The 26,992-nt window shown below is 37.9% G+C and overlaps 1 protein-coding gene across 4 annotated transcripts in view; it reads right to left on the bottom strand.

Annotated features, from left to right (window-relative positions):
• The window catches only part of elfn1a (extracellular leucine-rich repeat and fibronectin type III domain containing 1a), a 163,557-nt gene that overhangs the window by 20,720 nt on the left and 115,845 nt on the right, over positions 1–26,992 (bottom strand). The window lies entirely within an intron of this gene.

The following is a 26,992-nucleotide window of genomic DNA, read 5'->3' as shown; positions in this document are numbered from 1 at the left end:
ATAAGGTTTAATATAACCTTCTGCGTGCCAAACATACAGAAATAAAACAAATACCACTTTTATCAGATTGATCCCACAGTTGTGTTTCAATTGGAAGCCTTTTTAATTATCAACTTCAGCTGTTGCATATCCCTTCAATATCGTCGACATGATTAACTGTCGTTCACGTCATATATAATCCCTACTGTACCGTACCTTGTGGCAATTTACAGTCTGTTCTGCCTGCTGTAAACGTGGTCTGGGGAGTTGGTCAAAGAAAAGGTTAAGCTGGCCTATTGTAGTAATGACATTTTTTTAAATTTGGGTTTCTGGGCCAAAACTGAGGAAGGGTTTGTATTCTCATGTTAGCAATGTCTACAAATCACAGCTAATAGATGAGATTTTAAATGTATAAAACAGAGACAATATATTGGGGGGTATTAAGGTTAGGGTGTGTAATGAAAAACAGGCAAAAAAGGAAAGGAAAGTTTCTCTAAAACAGCAGTCTGGCATAATGGGCAGCTCTGCAGTAATAAAACGACAGGACCAGGGAACATTGGGAAAGGAAAGACAAGAGCATTTAGAACCAGGAGGGAAAAGACAGAGGAAATGAATGTCAAAGCTAAAAATGCAAGGAGGTTAAACACATATAATTACAAATATAGCAGAAAGGGGCAGTCTGAAGGTGTCATCTAGTACGACTCTTTTCTTAAAACGAATTTCAGTGCAGGGTTTGGAACAAAATGTCTCTGAAACGTATTGCTATATGCTTGCATGTACTGTACATCATGACATTTCATGGTTAGGAAGACTTCTTCAACTCTACTCTGAGAGTTGCATCTGGGGTTGGGATGCTGATCGGCTGACTCTGAGAAGATTAAAGAAACATTTCAATTCCTGCCTTTTTCATTTCAAGGTGAAAATGTATTAATGTCTGGATCTGGAACTGAAAGCCATGAAATGCTTGTTTTGAACTACAGACCTCTAAATTATTCCCTAAATAATTTTATTTTGTTGGTAATTTACAGCTGATTAACTGTTTTGTTCCAGAAATGTACTATTGTGAGCTAGTGGTGCATTACTCCAATCATACATTATAAAACAAAATCTCAAGAGAAGCATCACAAACAAGGTTTGACTGACCACCAGTGACCGATAGTACTAATGTTCTGTATCTTTAAAAACATGGAAACCATACCAACTTCTTAGTATCTTTGTACTTTATACCCTTCAGGTCTGCAACATTCACAGGAGCTCTTGGGACTTTTCTGTAGTTCCTGATTTTTTTGAGTCACTGACACAAATCATACTTTCCCAGAGCTAGCTATCAATTTGACTGAATTGCTATGGGCTTTGAGAGTCCCCTTGACTTCCTGTCAGCACTGCTTCGCCATCAACCGGCTTGGGCACATTCACAGTCCTGAGGACATTTTCCAGTTTCCCTCCCTGAGAGATCTCAGCCAGACTTCCTCACTTCCCAGAACCGAACAACACTCAACATTTAGGTCTGCCAGAAGGAGGTAAAAGCAAGATGTAACTATGATTTGGATATCTGGTATATTTTGCAGGAGAAAAACGGTCATGAAAAAGTCAGCCAAAGGGATAACAAAAGGTACTGCATGTGCATTCACACAATAACAAGAAGGATAGCACTGTCTATTCAATGTTTATGTCAAATCCATAGTTTTTTTGGTAAAGAAGAGACTACAATGTTAAGCTTAATCACTCTTTGGTAGTTTAATTAAGCAAACATTATGAACTGATCTGAGGTGGTGTAGTGGTGCAGTGGTTATCATTACTGCCTCACACTGCTGGGGCCCAGGATTCCTAGGGTGCTACCTGTGCAAAGGTTATATGTGTTTCCATGGGTTACCTCCCACAGTCCAGAGACATACAGGTAGGTCAAATGATGTCTGGGGATTGTGTGAGTGTTGCAGTCTGTGTATGCCCAGCGATGGACAGGCACCCAGTGCATCCTGGGAATGGCTCAGGGCCACTCTGACCCTGAAGAGGAGGAGCAGTTACTGAAAGTGATGTGACAGTTATCTAAAACTAAAGGCAGACCGATCACATCCTCAAGCTATTGACCAGGAACAATCTTGCATCATATCCTTACGCCAGTTTACTCTTTGTACGCACATTAAGAGAGCCACGTCACACTTGCAGATTGATGGGCAGGCTAATCGTTTCAGACGGCTTAGGTATTGTTTCATCCAAAGATATACTGTGTGCCCCCACCTGCTGCCCTGGTTGAGACTGATTAATCTTTCTGTCTCCAATTACAGCTGCTAAGGCGCAATTCTAAGTCATTTGTCCTTGGGGGCAAATGCAGCAGGTGGAGCACGTTTGCATTGAACAGGCAGAGTTTGCACATGAAGCATGCATATAGCATCACCTGCTACAGAGTCACGCTGGTAGTCGGATGACAGAGGGATATAATTTCTTAATCTCCTAATTATGTACTCCTATGGACGTGTGGTTATTCCTTGCATAGCGTGACTATATCTGTCCAATGCCAATGCTGTGGGTTACAGCTCAAAGCTTCTTTGATGTCAGGCTGTGAAAACCCTATCTGTGAAATCACTTACTGTAGATTTGTGCAGGTTTGAAAATAAAATTCTACACTTCACCCAAATGGGACATCTCGGAAAAAAAAAATATTCCCAACCAATGTTAGGAGAAATGCTTAAATCTTGCCAGTCTTCCCAATCTTTTCCGATGAAGTGGCACAACACTGCGAGAGAGCAGCATTCAGAACCATTTCCGTTAGTGATTATCTGAGCCAAGTCCCCTCTGGAGAGAAAGAGTTTATCGTTAATAATCTAACTCTAAAAGAAGAACATCTGTTTTGGACCAAGTGTAATGAGATTCGAACCCCCTGGTAGAGTGCCTGTGTTGCTCTCCTGTAATAAATGAGCTCCACTCTCTGTCTCCACAGTTCTGTTGTTTTTTCTTCCTGCAGTTTGTGAATTTCAGGATCCTTGCATATTTTTTCTGCATTCATTCTTAATGATTGCTATCAATTTGGAGGCTCCATCACAGACTATGGCTTATGGAAAAGATGAAAATGAGAACAATCAAATATTAAATATGTTCTTTGTAAAGGGATAATTAAAGCTTTAATGAAAAAAGCAAATGCACAAAAAGGCTCTCTACCCTCCCAGTAGAGTACAGCTAAGTGATATTTGCATATTTCTTTGATTTTTTGGAGGGTAAATGTTCACCACAAAAGCTCAAACCTTAAGTAGGTCTTGATTGACAGTTTTGGGATTACTCTTAAGCTCCTCCCACAACCCTTCAGTCTCTCTAGGTAGTTTTTCATCTTTTCAAACTGCATATAGATATTTTACTGAACAAACACCGAGTAATCTTCAACAGCCCTCTCTAACTGAACATACAGATTATCTGATAGCAGATGCCTTGAAGGAATTTGATGCTGAGTTTATGGAAGAGCTACACAATGTATTCTCTGAGTCACCCCATTTAAATCAATCATACATATTCAAGTGAACCTGCCAGAAAACTGGATGCTGGTCAGATAGATAGATATTAAAACAGAGTGAACAGGATGTCAGACCTTATCACAGCAAAGAGAGGACTATCAATAGCCAGATGCAAATCAGATCAAGACAATGACACCATCACTAAACTTAGTGAATCCTAACTAGAACCGTATTTTTCCTCCCACGGTCCAAAGACACGCTGGTAGTTCAATAGCCATCTGGAAAATTGGCCCTGGCGTGAGTGTGTGCAGTGACATCACCACTCCACCCATCCGCACTAATTCACCTGTAAGGCATTATGGAGCTTGCAACAAGTCACAGGCTTAATGGCTTAATGGAAAGTGGGGTTAGAGAAGCTTGTCTGTCCATCTTAGCACCAGTCCTTCCTGTGACGTCATGCGATATGAGCTGAGGCGTTAACGGTTACGATTGCATATAACATGAGAAATACAAAGAATGTTTAGGTACTAGCTTCTGCAGCACGATGCAGAATGGTGCTCTTCTGAGCAGTGCAGGAGCAGCGTGTGTGTCAGGGGAAAGACTCTTTGCTCTATGACCTGGAAAGCGGAACTGTCCGGGAGCAATTTTGTGGGTCAATTCAGATAAACTTGTGGCATTCTGGCTAGAGAAATCATTACAAAGTCCAAATGTCTGTGTTTTTTCAACCACTGTAACGAAAACAGCTTGTGAAACTGCACAACAAAATAACTATTACCTATACTGCCATTAGAGGGATATTCACTACACCACTAACATTTATAAATATTTTTACTTCAAAGGCATTGTCCGATTTGATTTTTTACTCTCTTTAGTGCTCCTTGCTCTTAATTTAGCTTTCCTGTATCATTGATATTGCTTCCAAGAGTATGACAAAATCCTTAAACTCAGTGAAATATTGCTCAGTAATTGAATGTGCTTGTTTTATTTTATTAGCAATAGGAAAGTCAGCATTGTTGTTCATTATCAAATAGCTTTCTTCGTAACTACAGAATGAAATATGACAGACAACCCTTCTCTGATCTCACTCTTCTCATTGATATGCATGATGTGCTGCTACACTGCTACACTGCAAAAAGATTGGATCAGCAAAGCAGTGCAGTCTATTTATGCAGAATCCAAAACTGGAGAAGAAATAAAAGAACAACTGGAATCAACACCTGTGAAATAGCAGAGTGAACTACAATACCTTTTTTATATGTATTAAAACTTTTTTAAATATTTTAAACAAGGTTTCTGAATTTCATAGAATATAACAGCATTGCTTATAGACTAATTTATAGACTAATTCACTCACATTACTACAGAGAACAGTAAAATTAAATGAGTATATAAAACGGGTACATTTATAAGATTTGTGTATACATTGAATATGAGTTATATTCCATTCTTTAACTCAAGGTAGCACAAAGACTGTAAAATCAGCTGATCAATAAATCAACTGAATATTGAAAGATTTAAAGCTGTTGATCCCAAGTAAGAAAGAGTTAGAATATAAGCAGTCTCAGGCGGTGGTATCCTTGGAATAAACCGAAACATGAACAGAATCGATAGGATTTAATGTTGTGCAGAACACTACTAGTGATGATAAAACTAGAAGATTAAACTCCTATAATCCTTTGGGGAAAAAGTAGTATTGCAACCAACGTACTAGAAAAAAGGATCCCAGGAGGGATATCGCAAGAAAGGGTAGAAGAGCAGTGAATGACATTCCTGCTACCTCTCTGCAGTTTTTAATTTTCAGCTTCAAAATGGTTTGTTTATTCCAGGCCCTGCTTCCTGTCTCACTGCTGCAGAATGAAACAGAGGCTGCTAAGACTGAATTCAAACGTAAGAAGAGTTGAGAATCAACATTTGTGGCATTTTGGGCTGGGTTGTGCTAGACGTTTGGCATGCCCTTGTTAACTCCCTTCATCTTTTTCCTTCTGATATATTCTGAAGTGTTCATAGTACTGTAGAAGATTCAATATCAGACTGAAATGTGATAGGGCCTTTGATATATTTTGTTCACAATATAAAGTGACAACCTGACAAAGGAAGACATAGGTGATATTTGCAGCATAATTGCCAACCTGCACATTTAACTTAAAAACACATTAGCTCAATGACCCTCTGCAGTCAGTGGAAGAAGGCGTGATTTCTCACACATTGCGGCCTGGATACAGATTTGTTTTTAAACTGCATGATGTTAACAAGGAACGTCACTCTCTTCAGGGATGGGGTGAGACAGTTGCCACCAGGATGAGTCGAATCAATGAGTTCAGCAGCAGTCCTTAATAGCCAATAAGCCAGCTTGCTGATAACCCCAAAAAACACAACAGAAGGAATTGACTTCAGTGGAGCTTGAAATTATCCCAGATGTACTTTACTTTTTTTCTGGAAAGGAGGAAAAATGTACGCTGTCATCTTGTCCAGGAAGGTCATACCATGGTTAACCAGCTGGGGAATGATTTTGATATATCGCGGCAAAACCTAAACTGCATATAAGGTAAAGGAAAATAAACTGGGCAAGAAGATCTGCCTGTTTTAAGGAGTTTAAAAAATGTCTATAAATAAAGTCTGTTTGATTTATATATTTAAACATTTCAAAAGGTGAAACAGATATACTGTACAGTAGGGTGTAAAGATTAACTTTATATGTGCAAATGGATGGACCGAGGAGCAGTAAGACAGATCCATGCCCTGCTACAGCATTGTGGCATGATGAAAAACAAATTAACACTCACACCAATTATTAATTGCAACAGGTTTCTCTTAATTCAAAACGCTTAACTCCCACCCTAACCTGGGAGGGTGTTATTCTAATTATCTCTATATTACATGTGCTCCCATGTACACAGGGTACACCAGGAAAGTAGGGGTCCCCCTGGGGACCACGTGAGCACGACATCCCACAGAAATGTAAGCTTATGTTCAGAGAGAGTGGAGTTATTGATGGTATAATTAATGAAGTGGGATATTTAATAGCTGCTCACCTCCCTTAAACTCTGCTCCTTGGAGGCAGAAACCTAATCACATAAGTTCCTCGATTAGCTCAACTGATGCGACTGGAGAATGCTTTGCGTTTAGGACCATTTTCCCAAAGCTTGTGGTTAAGCCGGCTAACAGGATCTGACAGAGCAATGAATATAGATGTTTCTTTTGCCTAGCTGACCAGCATTCTAGAGAGGGGGGGTCTAGGCTTTCTGTACTACAGAGGGAAGGGATGACAAAGTGAATAAAGCCATGCTGGTTTTCTGTCCAGCTGGGCTTTTAACCACCTGTATCACCTTGTTATGGGCTTAATTAAAGCAATTGACCAGCTTTCCCCAGCTCAGTAGGTTCTGCAGCTGCAGTTACACGGGCCCTTCAGGACTGTGGAAATAAAGGGATGCACCGCAGAGTGAGACAACTGGGCAGCATGACAGGACTCCACGCAGGAAGGCCCTGACAGGCAGAGGGGGAGATTCTTGTTAGCGTGAAGAAGGGATCACCTGAGCAAACCAGGGGAAATCCAGGTCAAAAGAGCAACAGAGAAAGAACTGTTGGAGACTTCCTAGCAGAGGAGAGAGAAGTCAGATTTGGGTGGCTGAAATACAGTGGCACTGTCATACTGAGGTGTGATATGAAAGATGGAAAGGATAGGTTGGGTTTTCAACAGGGAAACATGGAATCCTCAAGATCTGTAGACACAACCTAACTTCAGGCTACAAAAACACCAGCAGAGTGAGTTAGAGCAGGCAGGTGACTCTGCATCATGTGACAGAAGACAGAAATAAGGTGACCTTCCTGTAGTCTCTGACTTTTCCTCTGCTACCAAACTGCAAGAAGCAGAAATACTCCAAACTTTTCTGCAGTCTGGGCATGCAGGTAACGAAGAACAGAAACATTTGACATCATGTCAAACTGGTGATATTGTGAATTAAAGGCTGATAATAAAACTGAAGCACTGTCCAAACTCTTGTGTTGCCACTGCAAAGAAATACAATAGGTAACACAGGACATGTGAAAGATAACTTTTGTTTTTTCCTAACACTATAGAGATGTAACCTGTCTGAAGCATCTGCCATAAGTCCTGCTACATGGGTTTTGTGAAATGGAGTAGGAAGAACTGTCAAAATATTAAGTTTAAGTGGTTTTAATTTATATGTGTTCTGTATGAATGTCAAATAGTATAGATATATTCAAAATGTATTCACACAAAAGTTTACCTGTAGAAGACAAATTGAGAACATGTAACAATATGTTATATCTGGAGATAACGTATATTCAGCATTAGTGGATGGAATGTTCTAGCAGTTTTACAACACTGTATAGATACAACAGCTTTGCAAGGTTTTGTAACTAATGGTAAAACAGGAAATATTTTCTCAAAACTTTGAACAGAATGCCACTCTTACAAAGGTTTTAAGAATGCAAATTTGTAATATAAAGTATTATATTGCTTCAGAAGCAGAGTATTTAGCTACCTCAAAATCAGTGTTTGCATTACTTGGATTTAAATGAAGCCTTAGGGAGAGATTAAAGACATTTCTCTATCAAAGCTTTATCTTTTCTTGCTTGCATTATGTTTAAATTATACACCACATACATCTGAATAATAAATTAAATCAGGGAGATTTTTTTCCCCTTCTCTGCCAGTGTGTTTTTGTTCATGCATATTAATGATTAAACTTTGCAATATGTCTTTTCTGGATACTGTAGGGCAATATTACCCAAATTAACATTGTTTCCAAGAAGCAGTCCTTCAAAGTGAAAAACGCCCAGTGAAATGTAAAATTAGCCATATGCTGTTAACTGCTCAGAGTGCTTCATAGTTTGGGTAGATGCTTCCTGTCAGTATTTGATGTATTTGTATGACTGCTGTCGGGGCACTATTAAATTATTATCCTTTCGCTGTCAAAATTAGTAACAGTTTATAAGAGCAGACTATTTTAATATCTTTTCTTTCCACGAAGAAGGTCTGACTTGTACTTAGATTTTAGTTTTTCCGTAAGATCCCATAAACATACAAAGCTTGCATACAAACATTTAAGCAGACTCATTAAACTAAAATCGCATTGTTTATTCAGCCTTTCAGATATTTGGCATATATTATCGATGTAACAGTTCCTTACTCTTGTCGTGTTTTTGAATCAGTCTTATACAATGCACATTTCTGTACAATTTGGATTCTTTGTAGGTCGGTTTGCAAACTGCTGAGAAAAATCCTAACTTCAGGAAAATGAGACAATCACATGCAGTCTGGTGCTGGAAATAAAAACTCCAGCAAATGATCATTTAATCTACTTAAACTCAATGTTATCATCTTTTATACTGCTGAAATTTTAAAGGACAAAGTCTCTCTCTTTCTTTTCAGAACCATAGAAGTTAGAATCCTTTGGTCACATTTATGAGTTATCTCTAGGGCAGATTCTACATTTCAAAGGGGAGCTGGCATTTTCCCTTCTTATTTTGTGTCTTTTCTGCAGGTTTCTCATTTGCTTCTACATGAAAAAATGGTAGCAACACATCTTCAAAGCAGCTACCCTTTAGTGTATACAGTATTTGAGCTCTCAGGCACATTGGTAAGGTCTGCAAAGCATTTCAAGGTTCAGTAATCCACACTATAGAGGGAGGTGGGTCTCTTTAACAAATGGTCTTTAAGTCCTTCAAGTCCTTATGTCCTTTAAGCATTTTAGGGTTGACTGCTGTTATTCTTGGCTGAACTCACTTTACATTACCTGAGCTCATCCTGTCAGCTACGCTGTTAATGAGAAAAATCTTAAAACTCTAAAACAATGCTCTGTAGTTTATTTAAACCGAGAGCTGTGGTACTAGGGGTTATTTTGAACTGCATTTTTAAGATAAAACCTAACAACATTCCAACTTTGAAGCAAAATGGTCTTCTTACTTAAATCTCCATTGATAAAAGTAAGGATTTTTTATTGTATTACAGTCACTTTTTAATTAAAATAAAAAATTACATTTTATAAGCACACAGAGTAGCTCTAAATATTCTTCTGAGGTTGATCAACATCCGTTCTAATTACTTAGATTGTATTGTTCACCTGATCCTCGGTGATTACTTCACACTGATCTGAAACATCCTGCTTTTTAACTACTAAACTACTAAAATATACTGGAAAACTCCTATTATATTTCATCAAAGCGGGAAAAAAGCAATCACAGTTGTGCATAATGGAAACTGAAGGGCACATATTATGCTTTTGGTCCTTTTGTGTTGAAAATGCCTTTTTTTATAATGCTGTCCAGTAGGAAAAAAAACTTTTTAATCACCTTTTTCTAAGAGAAGACCCTTGTTGTAGCGTATCTGCTGACTGCAGGGATAGACCAGCTCAATATCTTCTCTGCTGAATTAAACAACTATAAGAAGTGCTTTCAAACACCCTGTCTTGTGAAAAATTGAATACAGAGTACTTAGCACAATATGACAATAAAATACACGCCTCCACACCAAGTTTACCAGAGCTTAAATTGTGAAAGAAATAGACTGAACAAATGCAAGGAAACTGACAGAATGTGATAAATTTCACATTACTTTCAGCCCCCAGGTATGGGCAAGAATATTGGATCTGGGAATGCACTTAAATTCACTTCTCCTTTGGGCTCATGAACTAGTGAGGGTGATTCAGAGCCACATGTCCAACTGCTTCAGTTAATAAGACCAGTTTACATCACAAGGTGACGGATTTCCTAGCGGATATGTAAATCTTCCTTCAAATATGAAATGCCAAGCCTTAAGCCACAACAATTTGCAGCATTTAGCACTTCCTCTGAAAAGGTGATTGCTGTTATGTGCTTAATCTGACCTTTTGGTTAATTTTGCTACTCAAGCATCAATTCAAATTTCTAACTAACCTGAATGAGAACAAAGCTCAAAATGGAGACCCTCTTGTAGTCGCCTCCAGGATATGTACTGTACAAAAGGACTGCACAGAGGAATTCTGTCAACAGAGACAGTGTTGAGTGAGAAATCCCTGACAGAAATGTCTAGTTTACAGAAAAGTCTGGATTGTGGAGTTGTAGGGGAATAAATACCATCAAAATAATTCAGAAACATTTCAATTACTGCAGTGTGTATAAACTAAGTGGCTATTCATGTTTCAAACACTTCAGTGTTTGAATGGCAAATAAGAGAGATACATTAAATATCTTACTTATAGGATAAGGAGTTAATTCATTTTGGTTTAAGTTCAAAACATAAAAAATGTTTAAAATGGTATTTCTCTTGTCTTGGATATTAGCGCTAAGGAGGAAAATGACTGATTGAACCCAGAATTGTTTTGGATATACAACAGCAATGTACAACATATACAACAGCAGAGCACTGGACTCATTTAGTCCAATCACTTAACACATGTTCAATCCAAGATCTAAATAAGTCTTTCCCTAAATATACGTACAAGCCATTCTCAATTGTTTTTTTCTGATTAATATGATTTGTTCATGTTATTTAGATATCCTCTATATTGTTCACACTACTTCCTACATTCTAATGTACTGACTTTTCAATCTAAAATAATGTATTTCTAAGGTATTTTAAACTGCCTCATTGAGCACAGAGTCATTGAGTTATGGGTCCCCTGCTATTACCATGTGCTGTGAGAAACCTTCAGCACATATTTGGAGGAATATAAGCAATTAAACTCCACTGGAGGATGACTTGTGAATATTAATGTAAAAAGCACTTCTCACACAAGAAGTTTTCATTAGAATATTTACTATGCAAATTCAAACAATGATTTAAACAATTATTTTGAATTGTGCTTTCAGCAGTTACACACAATAAAACAGGAATTAATTTACGTGCATATATACTGTACAGTATGGCATAACCAGTACTATATATATATACAATTTATTTGATATATTCTACATACTGTACATAAGGATACAACTAGATATAAGCAGAAACACCCTTTTTACAGGGTAAGAGCAGCAATGAATGATAGGTACAAATATTAATTCGCTCTTCACCCCATCATAATTAAACAGAAAATAGGACTGTCTTAAGATTTCTCATTCTGCCTTTTTTTGTATACAGTCCACATTTAGCAGCCACAGACAGCTGTTTTGCCCATACTGCAGCTACGGCTCTAAACTCCCATCCTGAACTAGAAAGATCCATCCATCCAGTTTCTAACCACTTTGTCCAATTCAGGGAGAGCTGGAGCCAACCTCGGTGAGCAAGGGGCACAAGGCAGGATACGCCCTGGACAACACGCCAGTCCATCGCAGGGCACACCCACACGCACAAGCTCACACCCAGGGCTCAATTTCCCAGAAGCCATTTAACCGACCAGCATGATTGTAGACTGTGGGAGGAAACCACAGCACCCAGACGAAACACAGGGAGAACATCCAAGCTCCACACAGCTTGAACCCGGGCTTGAACCCGGGCTGCCGGGCAGCAATGCTAAGGACTGAGTCACTGTGCTGCCCACCTGCAACGATGCTCATCCTAATTTCCGTAAACAGGACCATGTCATACGGATGAGCCATTACCGGCCGAAGTTGACATCATTCCTGACCAGGTGTTTGTGGCCATTTCCTTAAAAAAACGAAGATATCAGTCTTTCTATAATAAGAAATCTTTGAACAGGAACGAAGATGTGCTAAAAAAATGGACAGAAAAACTAGGCTGATGAAGGCATTTAACAGGAAATGGTGTTTAACCATGTGTCCCGCCCCCCCCCCACCCTCGGTGACCTTTAAGGTAAAGAGAAAATGTCAGATGTTGAATGTGTGGGTAACCTGACCTCAGTTTTGTCACAGCAGGGCTTTGAAGCAGGGATTCTTAAAGTGTAAACTTTATGAAGCCACAGTTAAACCTGAAGAGACAATCCATTAATAATGCATGCCGCTGCTATTTGGCCACTCTGACTCACTCTGCTGGGTTATGTACCAGTTCACCAGTGCAGTTTCTGCTAATTAAATATGAATAAATTATTGTCTTTTTTCATTGTAAATTAAACCCAGGACAAATGCGAATTTGTAACCAGCTTTTTTTTTTATTACACAAGCAATCAGACGTGGGGTTTATAATGATAGTTCTCTTTTTTCCTGGGATTGTAAAATTCATTTAAATGTCTTCTAGATGTGTACATATACTAACGAAACAGAAATAATGCTTCCTCTTGTCCTGCACTCCCACAAGCCCATTACCAGAGTCCAATACCCTGCTGGTTGGAACAGGTCTCTTTGCGGAAATGTGGAGCCCTGACATATTTACATTTTATTCTCATTTTTCCAATTAGTGTCCACCTCCACAGCCATTCTCTCCACTCCAGCAGGTCAGCCTAGCAGGCCCAAGGCTCCAGTGGCACAAGTAACTGCAGCCTGAACAGCACAGCACTTTCTCAGCCACCTTGACATCTGGGCTCTGCTACACATAAGGTAATGATGGGTTTGCATAGAAGCACAGTCATCCTCTGTGGGTGACCTAATGAAGCAGAATACTGGAGACTGACTCAGAGGATGAGTGAGAAGAAACCATTTTGCACTTGCAAAGTTCCCTGTGTTACTGTACATTTACAGTACAACATTTCTCTGCACTTCCTTCCCAGCACTGGAAAAGCCCAGTTTTCAATCAGCCCTTTGGTGTCCAGGTCCAGTCCTGTATAATGTACAGGTCCAAGCTATTGCATATTCTTATGTTTGTGTCTGGCTATATTTTCTGTGGAAATATAGAAATTAAACCATTTCTAACCACTGTATCCAATACAGGGTTACAGGGGAGCTGGAGCCCATTCTGACAAGCAAAAAGCACTAGGAACTCTGTGTGTGTACCCTGCACAGGACACCGAACTTTCGCAGGACACTGGGAGACAAACATGCACATACTCCCATCAGAAATTTCCTAGAAGACAGTTAACCTGCTGGTATGTCTTTGGTCTGTAAGACTGTGGGAGGAAGACCCCACATGAACAAGAGGAAAAAACATACAAACTCTGCGCATGTTAAGAACCATCCCAGGAATTGAACACAGGTTCCCAATGCTGTGACACAAATGCTAAACATTGTGCAGATATGGTACTGCATAAAAGGACATTGTTTTTTCAGATGCAAAAAGGGGACGATTCTACCATATATAAAATATCTATAGTGTGTACAGTAGTTATGCTATATATATCTAAACTCCACATATTTAGATAAAGCTATCTTGGAATTCAAAACCTTTGAAAGCTATATTCTTCAACAGTCTTTTTAATACCACGACCACAGCCTGCTTATTGTCTGCCAACTTTAATTTACAATGTTTTACCAAGAGGTGAGGAGTCATGTGACTGTGCAGCATCACACTGCAGTACCTCTTTGCTGCCAACTTGGAAACCACTGAAAACCAGTTTTATTCCAACCCCCCCAAAAAAACCTGAATCCTGCTCTTTTCTTTGATTCATTTAGTAGGACATACAAAGCTAGGCTAAATATACTAACAAAAATGATCAAAGCAAAGCAACTGATGCAAATGAATTTCAATTTAAATTGAAAACTGCCAAATACTTCTAAAAGACTCCTAGTGTAGTTTCACCCCGGCATTATATTATGCTTTGAAAAAATGCCCAGGATCTAGCTTTGTAGACAGTTTTTGGAAAGTGCTATATATGTCCCATTTTCGCTTCCAAAAAAATCAAACAATAAAAATATCATTTTAGTATGATGTTTCCTTTCTTGATACATAGCTTATTCTCTCACATGGGGAAGCTTTTCGAAATTCTTATAGCCAGAAGCTACTGTACTGTACATGCAACTTTGAGAATCCAAGATAATAGCCAACTACTGAAAACAACAAGACAAAAAATATTCTTTATTTTAAAATTCAGTCATTTAACTGCAGGAAATGTTTGTTTTCTTAATTGGGTCTACGTTTTGCTCCCCCAGTCGAGAATTGCAAATTAATTTTCTGTTTTTTGACATGCAAGTCTGGAATTGTCATTTATTAGTCAGCTTGTTGTTCTGTTACAACCTTTGCACAGGCACAGGGTGAAATTGCTGACCATGTAGTACTTTTAGCCACTTTCAGCTGCTTACCATTTGACACACTGTGAACTCTGTAGTGCCTTACAAGTGATTTCCTGCCTCCTGTAGGAGTCTTGTGTCTCTCCCTGCCAACATCACAAACTCTCGGGTGCCTGGCACCCGATCAAATCTCGGGCCTTGCTGTTACATGTTAAGCTTGGGGCACTGTGGAGAACCCCTGTGGCACCTGTGGGATGCTGCTTTATCAGGATAATTTAAGATTTTAAATCATGGCGCACAGACTGAACCGTACAGATGAGAACTGTGGGATCAGGTCTGGCCCAGTGAGACAGGAATTCCTCAAGTAGGAACCTCAAAATACCAGGCGATAGGAACGGCTGATTGTGAGTCAGCCAGAGACCCATCACTGTTACTATCAGAGCTGTTTGTGGACTCTCTCTGATGTCCAGTCTTCCAGTTCTGTTGCTGGGACTGTAGTTGCAGTGCAAATAAGAGGAAGATAGCTTTACAAACATCTTGTTTTGGAAGAAAGGTAAATTTTGCAAGTAAATGCAATAAATTACATGAAATGTTTTAAGCATTACTGTATCTCACCTAGTTGAGGAAATAGTTGAGGAAATGACAGCACTGGCTTTAAGATAATGATGATGTTAATAATAATAATAATAATAATAATAATAATAATAATAATAATAATAATAATAATAATAATAATAATTGCTTACACTTATATAGCGCTTTTCTGGACATACCACTCAAACCTCTTTACAGGTAATGGGGATCCCCTCCATCACCACCACTGTGCAGCCCCACTTGGATGAGACGAAGGCAGATATAGTGCGCCAGAACAGTCCCCACACACCAGCTCTCAAGGGAAGGAGGATGAAGGATGAAGCCAATTCAAAGATGGGGATTATTAGGAGGGCATGATTGGTAAGGGCCAATAAGAAATTTGGCCAGGACACTGAAAGATCCACGCAGAGCTGTGGACAGCAGGCACATTTCTAGTTGTGAGAGAACATAAGCACAAGATGACATTTTACCATCCTGAATTTCCTTTCAGCAACACCATTTCTGCGGTCCAGCCAAATTCTAGCTGTGAAGAAATGAATGCACAAATACAGTATAAAGGGATAGCTACATAATCCTTCTGCTGAATGTCTGTTTCTCACCACCATCATGCATAACAAAATAATTGAGACATAAACAGAAGATCTGAGTCCTGCTTGAGTTTTTACTGGTATAATTTCAGTTTTAATTACTCAATTACTCAGAGTTTGCATGGCTTTGAGTTTTTTTCCCCTTATTTGTAGAGAAACAAATTAAATCTTGTTCTGGTCTCCTTTTCAAAAATACATCTTAAAAACAAAATGAATTGTATTTTATTACAAACTACAAAGCATTCTGTTCCCAGTTAACTTGAATTAGAAAAGCTATATTTAACCAGATAATGCTTAGCACTACAGTGAAAATACAAATCTGGCGATTTTACTGTTTCTTCTGCTTTTGTTTTCATATGCCCTCATGAACTGATAACTTCAAGTGCATCTGCAATAATTTAGATAAATCAAGGCATACTATATGATACTGAAGCTTCAATACTGTTACAAAAGTGCTTCCCTACTTAATAATCCTTCAAAATGGTTTGTTATAGAATTGAATCATTCTGTGATTATTGATTAAAAATAAATCAAGGGCATCAGGCCCCTGCTGAATACAAATTAAAGCTAGAAATCTCTGTATACCGTAACTGATTAAAAGTATTCATTGTGAGATTGCAAACTTAAAGTAGATTGTTTCCTTAACTAACCTGAAAAGGAATTTTGTGATGCTCTGAAGGGCATAAAGATCAAAATTCAAACTTCACCATGGATTGCTGGCTGAAACACATCACACAATATATGACTGCTAGGAAATATTTTTGATCGACTACTGAAAGAGTTACTCCGGAGAGCCAACCACATCCTCATTAGTGTATGTCTAAGTGAGGTCTTGGGAAAAACAGAGAAGACAAATTCTGCATCGTTCTTTGCTCCGACTGGTATGTCAAATTACCATTGTAAATAAGAGCAGGGCATCCAAATAAAATTTTCTTTTCCTACAATACTAAATGATAAAGTGATGCTGATATTTTTTTCTGTTGATTCAGGAAATGCTTCTACAAAAAGGTGACTTTAATGCAAATGAGAAAGAGCAAAAAATAATACTCAAAATCACAGGTATGGGTCACAGATTTAAGGTTACAAATTCAGATTCCTGTGTCAGAATATTCTCTCCCAATCCGCTCTACTAACAAACTTCTTATGCATGCATTATTTAAACCTGAGAGAGTGAAGATGTTCACACTTCTGTGGAGACAATTGGCCTAACACAATTGTTAATTTACTTCTCTAAACCTCAGATAATGAACTCCTCTCTTCCAATATTTCATGCTCTTAGGCTGGTCCAGCTTTGGAGTCTGAGCTCCTTGCATTGAGCTGCAGTATTTCCACTTCAGTGAACCCCACACTCACTGCAACACACCATTATCAGTTTAAATGGTGCACTGTTTTAAAGTGCCCTGAGCTTCTTTTAACAGATGAAAGCTATTGTTATAAAATTAATTGATTGTCAACTCTGGCATTAGCTTCATACACAAATCATGGAAAAATGCTGGAATTTCTGTACCTATCAATATAATTAAATATATTTTCTTCCTTCCACATGTTTTCATATCATATGCCTGTTCTCCAGACACTTGCATTTGGAGGGCAGCTTAAACGACATAAAAAAATAAAAATGAGCCTTATATTCTAAAGTATACAGTCACTAGCGCTGCGATGTCGGAAAATATACTTTATCATTAAAGAAAACAAGTAACATTAGAATACATATTTGTACAAAGCTAGAAGGACTATAATAAAAGGTGCTTTGCTCTATTTTTTCACTGTTCACGGTCATATCACGCTTGTGCTCTACGATGCAGTTTGGCCCTTTGAAGAACAGCAGTAACAGGTACAGAACGTGTCCCCATTCATATATCAGTCAAAATTGCTCTTCAGAAAGCAAATGTTTGAAAATCCATTGACTCATATTGAACTATTTGTGGAACCTAATGAGTAAAGGCATTTCACTTCACATTTAACACTTAAGTCTAGAGGGGCCCTTCAAAGATAAGCAACCACATTTCTTCTTTAGTAATTGTACTGCAGTGGCATAGGCTTGGAGAACCCTTTTTCTGGGCTTCATAGTGACAGATTTAGAACTGCTCTTCCTCTCCTCGTGCTGTGGCAGACGTGGTAGAATTGTGCTTCAGCTCTTTCATTTCCTTCACTCGGCGCTGTAAGTGAGGCAAACTCTTCCTGAGAGCCCGGCTCCGTGATGTGTGCCCTCTGTCTCACATGTGTCATTGAGAATGCATGAGTGTGTACAGGCAACATTAAAAGAACAACAAAGTGGGAAACCAGAAGTAGAAACAATTGTCTTATAATGAAACAGCTTCTCTGGGGAAACGAAGTCATTCAGTTCAGTGAACTTCTGAATTACTTGAAGGAGAAAGAAAAATTATATGTGCCACTGACACAATTAGCGTTCCCGATTAACTATGGAAGAGCAAGTGTCTTAACACAAACTGCAGAGGCCTCGCTTTATCAATCCTTGGGTAAAAAAGCCACCAATCACACAGGCAGCTGACCCTCAGGTGCTCGTGTCTCAAAAAGAAAAAAAAAAGTTGAATCAGGAGTCGACAACTGTAACATAGATATTCTGGATTGTTATAGGGGCATTCTGTACTAATTATCTTTATCAAACTGGCCGGCTGTGATAAGTGCAATACATTGTGCTACTGGCATGTGTGCACTGCATTAATTTTCTTCTGGATCAGACATGCCTTATGATTATTGACCTCTGCTATTCAATTTGAATCAAAATTAAATTCTCAGGCAATTTCTTCCTATTATTTGACATCTATCTAAAATGACCTATTTTCAATGCAAACATTCTTTCCCTTCACTTTAGTGGTGGTGAAAGACTCTGTGACTTTTTCTTGACCTTATTTTATTATTTCTGGGCCAGCAGCAAAGTCTAATGTTTCGAAATGAGCATTTGGCTGGAAAGGGGTGCAGTGAATGACAAGTACAATAACACAAACAATTCCACAATGCAATTCTACTACCTACTGTACAGTAAATATTACCACTTAGTTTCACTAATAAAGTTGCTCCTCCATATGACCCTTGTTTTTCATTTTATTTTTGTGCCTATTTCACATTTGTGCATATTCAGATTCACATATTTTGATGATTTACAACATGCGTAAATGTGAATATCTTGAGACATTTTTTATCTCCTTCAGTGGAGGACTCACAGTACATTTTAATTGCATGCCTGATGTCCAGTTCATGGAACTGCAATTCATTACACTAACACATCCTGTTGTCTTGAGCTGCTTCCAACTATGAGTTCTGAAAGGCTGTTAATCATAGCATACAGTATCTTGAGGTTTACAATTTTTATTCCATTTCACTACATGTAGCATATCAGTATAATTCACCGCAAGCAACATTTTAGAGAAAAGGTATAAATAGGTAAATGAGTAATTTTGCTGGCACTCAAAATTCCAGCAAAACTAACCCTTCTGTGGAGTGCATGCTACTGCAATGCATCAGTCCTATAGCAAGAATGGAAATATATGTTAAATAATGATGTAGAATGTAAGGGAAAGTAAGCATTTTGGAAAACAAATATTCCAAAGTAAGTGAAATTGCAAGGAAAAGGGAATCAATCAAAATGTAATGATGAACCTATGTAATCGTTTGCATAAAATACATCAATGCATGAAATGTTTCGTTGGCATGACAAAAAAATGAAACACTTCACTGAGACTACAGAAGGACAGAGCCAACAGGTGCCTACTGTATTTAACATGCTGCTTAAACCATATAGTCTTGACATTGCTGATGTAGATCAAGTCTACATCACATAGTCGTAAAGTCGTACTGTACGTAACCAGAAATTCCCAAGTAGCAGTGCATGAGTTTGGTGGGCTGGAGTCATCAAGGGCTACATCAAAGGAGCCTGTTATCTTGTGCTACTGTCAGTGACAGCTGCTTCAGTGTTCTCTCTAATGCTTTGGCCTAATGTCGGTCATTATGAGCTCACAGCATAAGAACCAGGCAGATAACTTGCACATTTGCTGGGAGTGTACATTTGGTTGGACACATATTTGTTTTCTTTACCTGTTCTGTACTAGAGTGAGAGGCATAGCTGCAATCTAAACAAGTTAAAAACTGGCAATTCAAAATCTGGGGGCTGGGGGCTAAATTACAACATAATACTGTAAAATAAACTGGCACTGGAAAGTTTAGATACATATAAAAGCAAACAAACCCACATGAGCCCTACAAAGGGATCTTTCTTTATATTGTGTAGTCACTATGAAGTAACAGGAACACCCATATGCAATTAACAAATTCCAGTTTTAGGAGATGCAATAAAGTCTTTTGGTGTTTGGAATTAGCATCATACACAAATGGCCCCGAAATGCTATAATTGCTGTGCTTGTTTTAAAGAATGTCATGCTAATCAGAGTGAAGCAAAATCGTACTCCCTTTCAAAACAAGCAGTTTGGTTTGTAAGATATAGTGAGTGCTTTGCTTGTGTGAGATGCAATTTTGAAGGTGTTTGTGAATGACAGCATTCAGGCTGCTTCAGCATTGTGCCCAATTTGATCAAGAGTCCTTCATCCAATTGCTCCAGTTTGCCAGTTTCCCCTAGAGCCTGAGACAAGACTGAATCACGACTGAGAAAAAGAGCTACACTGAGCACGATAAGATTCATTATTTTAAGGGTGATAAGACAAAAAAAAAAGAAAAATAATTATCTCCAAAGGAAAGGCAGGCCTTTCAAAAGAAGCTGTAAAAAAGAGGCAGTTTTATGAGCTGAATATTTCATATTGTGAACTGAAATTAAAGGCAGGGAATGTGATTTTGTGATATTATGTGCAGAATTAAATTTTGATTAGCTGCGCATCCAGGGCACTTTGGTGTGATTTGTGTAATAATGGGGTCCATTAAAATGTGAAAAACTTTGTAAAGATAATACAGAATGGGGGGCTTACAGACATTTGAAGCTATAATTCTGGTTAGTTTAAGTCAGTGCTGTTGAAAAAAAAATGCGTCTGCCACTGGCACCGAAAAATATAACTTATTATAATTCATCGGTAGGATGAATTAAAAGAGCTACTGCACCAGCTTAAGGAATGAATGCTTACTTTCCCTCAATAAAACTATCTGTGGGGTATTTCAAGATTATTGTGGTAAGAAAAAAACTAAGTCTGCATGATTCTGTGGTGCAACTGAAGACCAGCTATGTTCAGTCCACGCACACGTACACAGGAAGCAGAAGAAAGGTATCAAATGAGAGAAGAGCATTCTGCCTTCTGTGCTATTTGGTAGTTTGTACTTAATTGATCTCATCTACCCATTTTGTGAAGAAAGCCAAGGTATCAGCTTCAATCACATGGCTGGGCAGCTTGTTCCACAAATCTCTGGATAAAGAGGTGTATTTTGCTCTCTGTTTTAGATCTGCACAGACCCAATATTGATTCCAAGACAAGAATGCCCACATTTTCAATTTGTTCAATACAAGATAAGTTATTTATGCACAAGGTAAAATGGTCATTCTGGGAGTAAGAGCCACCAAAAGGCAGATACCCGGTAAGGCTCTGCAAATATTTCTTTTTCCAAGCGTTTAAATCTGGTATCTGAAATGTTACATTATTCTTTTTGATTTATACAAAATCATTAACTGATAAAAAATGCTTCTATCAACTATTGTTTTAGGCTGCCTTTGTTTTGTATTTGGAAAACAGATTAGACGAGGGAACAAAAATGGGACCTGCAGGTTTTTATATAATTTTCCAGACCATCAAGCCAGTACTACTTTTTCGCCTTTCTGAGCTCAACAGCTGGGGGCTACAAGCTGATAGCTCTCAAACATGCTGAATCAGTGCTCCATCATTGGTCTGAATTAGTTATTTCTATAATAAAGGTACAGTATAAACATATGAAATATATGACGACTACTGACAAACAGAAAAATTACAGAGGCCATCAAGGTGTTAAAATTAAACGTAAGGCTACATTAGTTGAAGACCTAATGCTGACATTATGATCATATAAAATATATTCTATTGGTGCTGGCTGGGAGTGTGGCTCTAACAATGAGCAAACAAAGTAGCTGATTTTTAAACTTCCACAAGCAGCTCTAGTTTTTTGCTGTTGTTTAACATTATTACCACAGATGTGAGAGATAAGCATCAAACTCTTTTCTGTTATATACTGTACAGTACAGCATGCAATCTATAGAAGTGCATTTTGAAACATGCTAGGGGATGTGATTTTTGCATCACTATGTGGTTTGAAGTGCAGAACATTATCAACCTCCACACCTGTGATCTGGTCTTTGATCAGAAATGTGCATTGACAAGGTTACATTTCACTCAAGGTTGCAGAAAGAACTAGGATGTACACTATGGTATATGATGTACAGTGTGTATGTACAGTAAAAGTACAAAATCAGAGTTTCTCTTTTAATGTAATGTATTTTGCTCTTAAAGTTTAAATTAAAATCAATTCAATTAAAGGATATGCATATAAGCATATTTAATAAAAAGATCATCTAAAAGATGTAAATATATACTCTAGTCCTGCATAACCACCTGGGCATAAAAACAGCCATATGCCAACTGACAGTTTGAATCCTCACACTCAAACAGGCAATAATTCACATTGGGAAGGTGCATACATTTATGTTGAAACCTACATTTCCTTTTCCTTCTTTAAAGAAAAAAGCCGTTGAAATGCAGTCTTGCTAGGAAAATCTGTGGAACAAAGCTGATCTTTATATTTTTGCTAACCTCTAACTGGGATAAAAGCCTGGCAGGAGATTTCTGAACATAAACCTTTATTGTGAAAAACTCCACAGGGTGTAAATATTGGTCTTTTCAATACAAACACAAATTCTGACCTATTCAAACTCAAACCCTGCACATACAGTATTTTAACGTGATGAAACTGGCCTTTTTCATAAGATATCCCATTCTGGAAAGGTCATAGGTGATATTTCCTAGAATGGTGAAAGGTTTTGAAAACTATTGCGCTCTTTTCAAGAAAAGCCAACAGCAGAAAAACCTGCCATATTTCTTTCAACTTTATTAGATTTAGAAAGACATTTTCAATATCAAAGTGAAGAAGGCTTGTGAATAAAAAGTATTTGGTCTTACTATATTTGAAGCAAATATAACTGGATAATTAAAGTTAAAGACAACAAACTACCTTCCATTGGTTTAGTTCTGCTTTCGATTGCTTTAGTTCTAATGTTGATTTAGTCCCATATGAATATGTGAGAGTTTTTGATATTGTTACAAAATGCTCTGCAAATAAGGTCACCCTAAAACTTCATATTAGCTGTGCAAGATAAACTACATTGTCTGGGGATTCTTCACAAGCAAAATTAATTGAATGCACAAAACCCAATTAGTTCTTTGCAAAGGTGAAATTATTTTAAAATAGATTTAACCTTGTTTAATATATGAAAGGCAAATCTTAATGAGTAAATATACAATGCATACACATCTTCTGCCAAAATGTGCACTGTGGAGCAATCCACCATTTTTCACAGTGTCATGCAATCATACAGCAGAGTTAGTCTTGAATGGAACACCAATGCGGGTTTTACACCATGAGAACATCAGAAGCTTCTAGGCAGCCTTGCCAGACTCACTGATGATAACCAAGATTTAATATATGCAACACTCGCTGCATTTGGTCAATTCAGAGTGGCTGTGTGGAGAATCCCAGTCACAGGTGGGTAATGACATTTCCCAAATTAGACCCTGTCAATGTCTGGACTACAGACATTTTTTTCTACTTACTTTTTTTTTCCTAATAAATTAATAAATTGAATCTCTCAATTATGGTCACTTCTTTTTGTAACTCTTTTACCCAAAGACTGAGGTTATAAAGGCCTAAATTTGATTACATTGCTGCAGAAGCATAAGACAGTCTAGAATAAAAAAAGGGTTCTTTGGCACACATGCTCCTTGCTCTGCTGTTAGCTAATTCATTAGTGTTCAGTAAAGGAGCCAAGAATCCCTAAAAGGTAATTAGGAGAAAGCAAAGGTTTGTGGGAATTCGTGGCCTTTTGGGTTACCCACCCTCGAGGCAGTGGTAACGTGCCTTCAAGGCATTACAAGAGTCACAAAAAGTATTGCGTGCTAACGTTTCCAGAAGCGACCGATCTCGTCTCCAGTGGTATGTGACTCTCTGGTTACCATCAGATCCTCCGACCTCCTTGTTTAGATGGCTCTGTATATATTCAACTCCAATAAGAGAGAACACAAAAAGTAGCACTGCTTTTACAGTTTGCAAATGGATATGAAATGCCATAATATATGCAGTACCATCTGAATATATTACAGTGTATTCATAGTATTATGCAATATATAATAGTATTCTGCTAGACCTTTTCCCAGAAATTGAACCAAGTAATGACTATACATATATTCTCACAACTCCTTTCCCATTGAGAGTCATAGTGGCAAAGGGGTCAAGACAAAAAAGGTTAGACCATTATGGGGGAGCGTGATAGTCAGTCTAGCCCATCTTGCATAGGAGCTATCTTCCCTGCTTTGTGGTTGCACCAGAGAGTTTCTATGGTAATGAACAAGTGTGGTTGTTGGGCTTGTTATTGTAGACCAGAGAGTAGGAGAGATGGTCTCTCTGGCTCTTGACTGAAGACCTGGTGTGTCTCTACTGCAGGTGGTGAGTCGATCATTATAATTGTGCTGGTTAGTGAACTCGGAGTGTTGGTTAGTGATTACGTAATGTTGTGAGAAAGTAAACAGATATCTGTAAGCTAATGAGAAATCAGAATATAATACATATTATACAGTACATACAATACACATGTATTGTGCTGCTAGGGTACTTAATGCTCATAATACAGTGTAAGAGTGGTAGTGTTTATGTGCAACAGGCCTGAAGCCAGTTCACCTGAGGTCAGTGAATCCTGGCTTTCACATTTCCAACGTATAGATACAATGGGCAGGTACAGTGACATACTGCCAACATTAAGTGAAAGGATGAAATAGCAGAAAAATATGAAAACGATACATGACTGAAGAAAAATAGGCAAATAAAAGTATAAGAGCTCATTGGACCCTTAATTTGAATTGGCTTAGTCAGCACTTATACTGTATCAGAAGTGGCAATCTTAGAGAACCTTAGTGCATCTATCCATATCCCAAAGAGCTCTTAATGGTTACAAAACAAGGGGCCAGTACAGATTCCATGATAATAATCCTTAATGTTCAATCCAGCGGCTAAAGCTTTGGTCCTGAAAACTGCATTATGAGTTCATCTTTAAAATACATTAATTACTGACTTATACTAAAGACCTCCTCACTATCAAAACAAACAGTACAAAAGCCTGATGTGCTTGCAGCTCTGAAAACTATACTCATTTCTGAAGGACCAGTCAAGGAAGTGTTTGATCTCAGTAGGTTTCCATCAAGAGACTGTAAATTAAATCTTCTGCCATACAACAGAGGTCCTGCCGAATGAGATCAAACAAACATTTGCTTATTTTTAAAAACACATAGATTGGATTTAAATTGAAATGCGTATTAAAAATTCGCTGCTTATCACGAAAATCAATTCAATTTCTGAAGAGAATTGTGGAAAGAGAATCGTCTTGCAGAACAAACAGCACACAAAACCACACAAAGGACACTTAATTACAACCCGAAAGAATGTCTTTTTCCTTTTTAAACTAAATACGGAAGATAAATAATAGAGGTGTAGGGTGGAAGTCTGCAATTACTGGCAATGTAAGCAAAAGCACACATTTTTAATAATTTAAGACATCCATTATTCAAAATGAAGGTACATAATAGATATTAGAATTTAATCATACACAGTTTTCTATTGAGAATTTGTCACAATGATAAGATTCTTATTAAAAGGAGAAACGTGAAATGCTGAAGAGAAACACTTTTTTTCCACTTGTCTCTCACTTTCTTCTACTCTTATGCCAATCCACAAATAAAAAATGAAATAATTGAATTATTATTTTGCTATATTGCCATGTTAGAATAACAAACTAAAAAATAAGCCTTCGATTTAATTAAAACCATTCTCAAAAGGTTAATTGTGACATTCATAAATGCAGGAGTGGGGATAGCTGTACAACTTATCTCCACAGAGTCCACCCTGGAAATATCTCTAACGGCATTTTAGTAGAGCGTTCTGAGCGATGCCAGATGCTATTTCACAGCCTTCTTCAGTAAATAATTAGCCTACAACAGACGCACTTACAGAAACCAAACATCTCTCTTCGAGCTACAATAATCTGTCACTGCACAGCTGTGCCTGGAATCCTTGAGCGATACAAAGACAGAAGAACTATACCAAGTGGCCACAGTCAGTGACGTACAGTACTGCAGGAGACAATGAAAACTGCCGGAGACCACAATGCATTGCGATAACTGGAATGCGCTCACACCCTAAGCCAAGGAATGGCGAGAACTGATGAGCTCAGGAGCTGAACTGCAATGGAAATTAAGTAAAAGGAGAAACATGCAGGACTGCCATGATCAGTTAACTCATTTTTGCTAACTGATGAACACAGCACCCCAGACTTGACCTTTTCTCTTAATTGCAGGTCAGTACATTCATTTAAATTTTCACCAGCTTGGTCTTCCCCCCACAAACACTGAATTGGAAAAGGCAAAAATGGATAGATGGATGCTAGCATACTCAAAAACAAATCTAAATTAGAAACGTCTATGCAAACTTTTAAACTAAAGGAATAATATTTGAATCCATACTGTATGGAAGACTTACTCTTGGAAAGGAAATTCAGTTCAAATAAAAACCTCTTCACATGTTCCTCATTGATCTATAATGTCCAACTCGATGCTTCCCTCAAGACAGAGAGATGATTAAATCCAGATCACATTTGTCACTAGTGGAAGTCATGCTACATAGCAAACAAAGTCACAATAAAAATAAGCCTGAGGGTCTGAAAATGATGTAATATGATTTTTGTGTTATTAGTTTTTTTATCCATTGTAAGGCTTTATTCTATTTTATTACTAAATATTATTAAGGTATTTGTTTCTTATTGCAAGATGCTGCTGCATATTGGTTCAGTGAACTAAATAAAATATTACATTGAGGGTTTTCTTTAGAAATTTCTCAGAGTACATCTCTAGGAAAGTAATAATGACATAAAAACAAATGACATCTTGTAGAAACTTGGGTGAGTCTACTTCATGAGCAGAAAGCAAAATGCTTTTGAATCTGAGAGCCCGAGAAGACATTGCCTTGCACAAAGAAAGTTCAGATGTTGAGATTTCTGGATTCTGTTTGGCACAAGATCAATAAAATGATTTAAACTTCAAGATCCACAATAGTCCAGCAGAGGTAAAATGATCAGTTTCTCCAGTAGAGAAATAATATGATTTCTGACATCAACTGATTGTCTTGAAATTTGATTAGTCAACCCTG

Source organism: Lepisosteus oculatus, chromosome 19 (genome assembly GCF_040954835.1).
Source record: "Lepisosteus oculatus isolate fLepOcu1 chromosome 19, fLepOcu1.hap2, whole genome shotgun sequence".
NCBI lineage: Eukaryota > Metazoa > Chordata > Actinopteri > Semionotiformes > Lepisosteidae > Lepisosteus > Lepisosteus oculatus.
The sequence above is the reverse complement of the archived record's forward strand: the minus strand, read 5'-3'. Positions and strand labels throughout refer to the sequence as shown.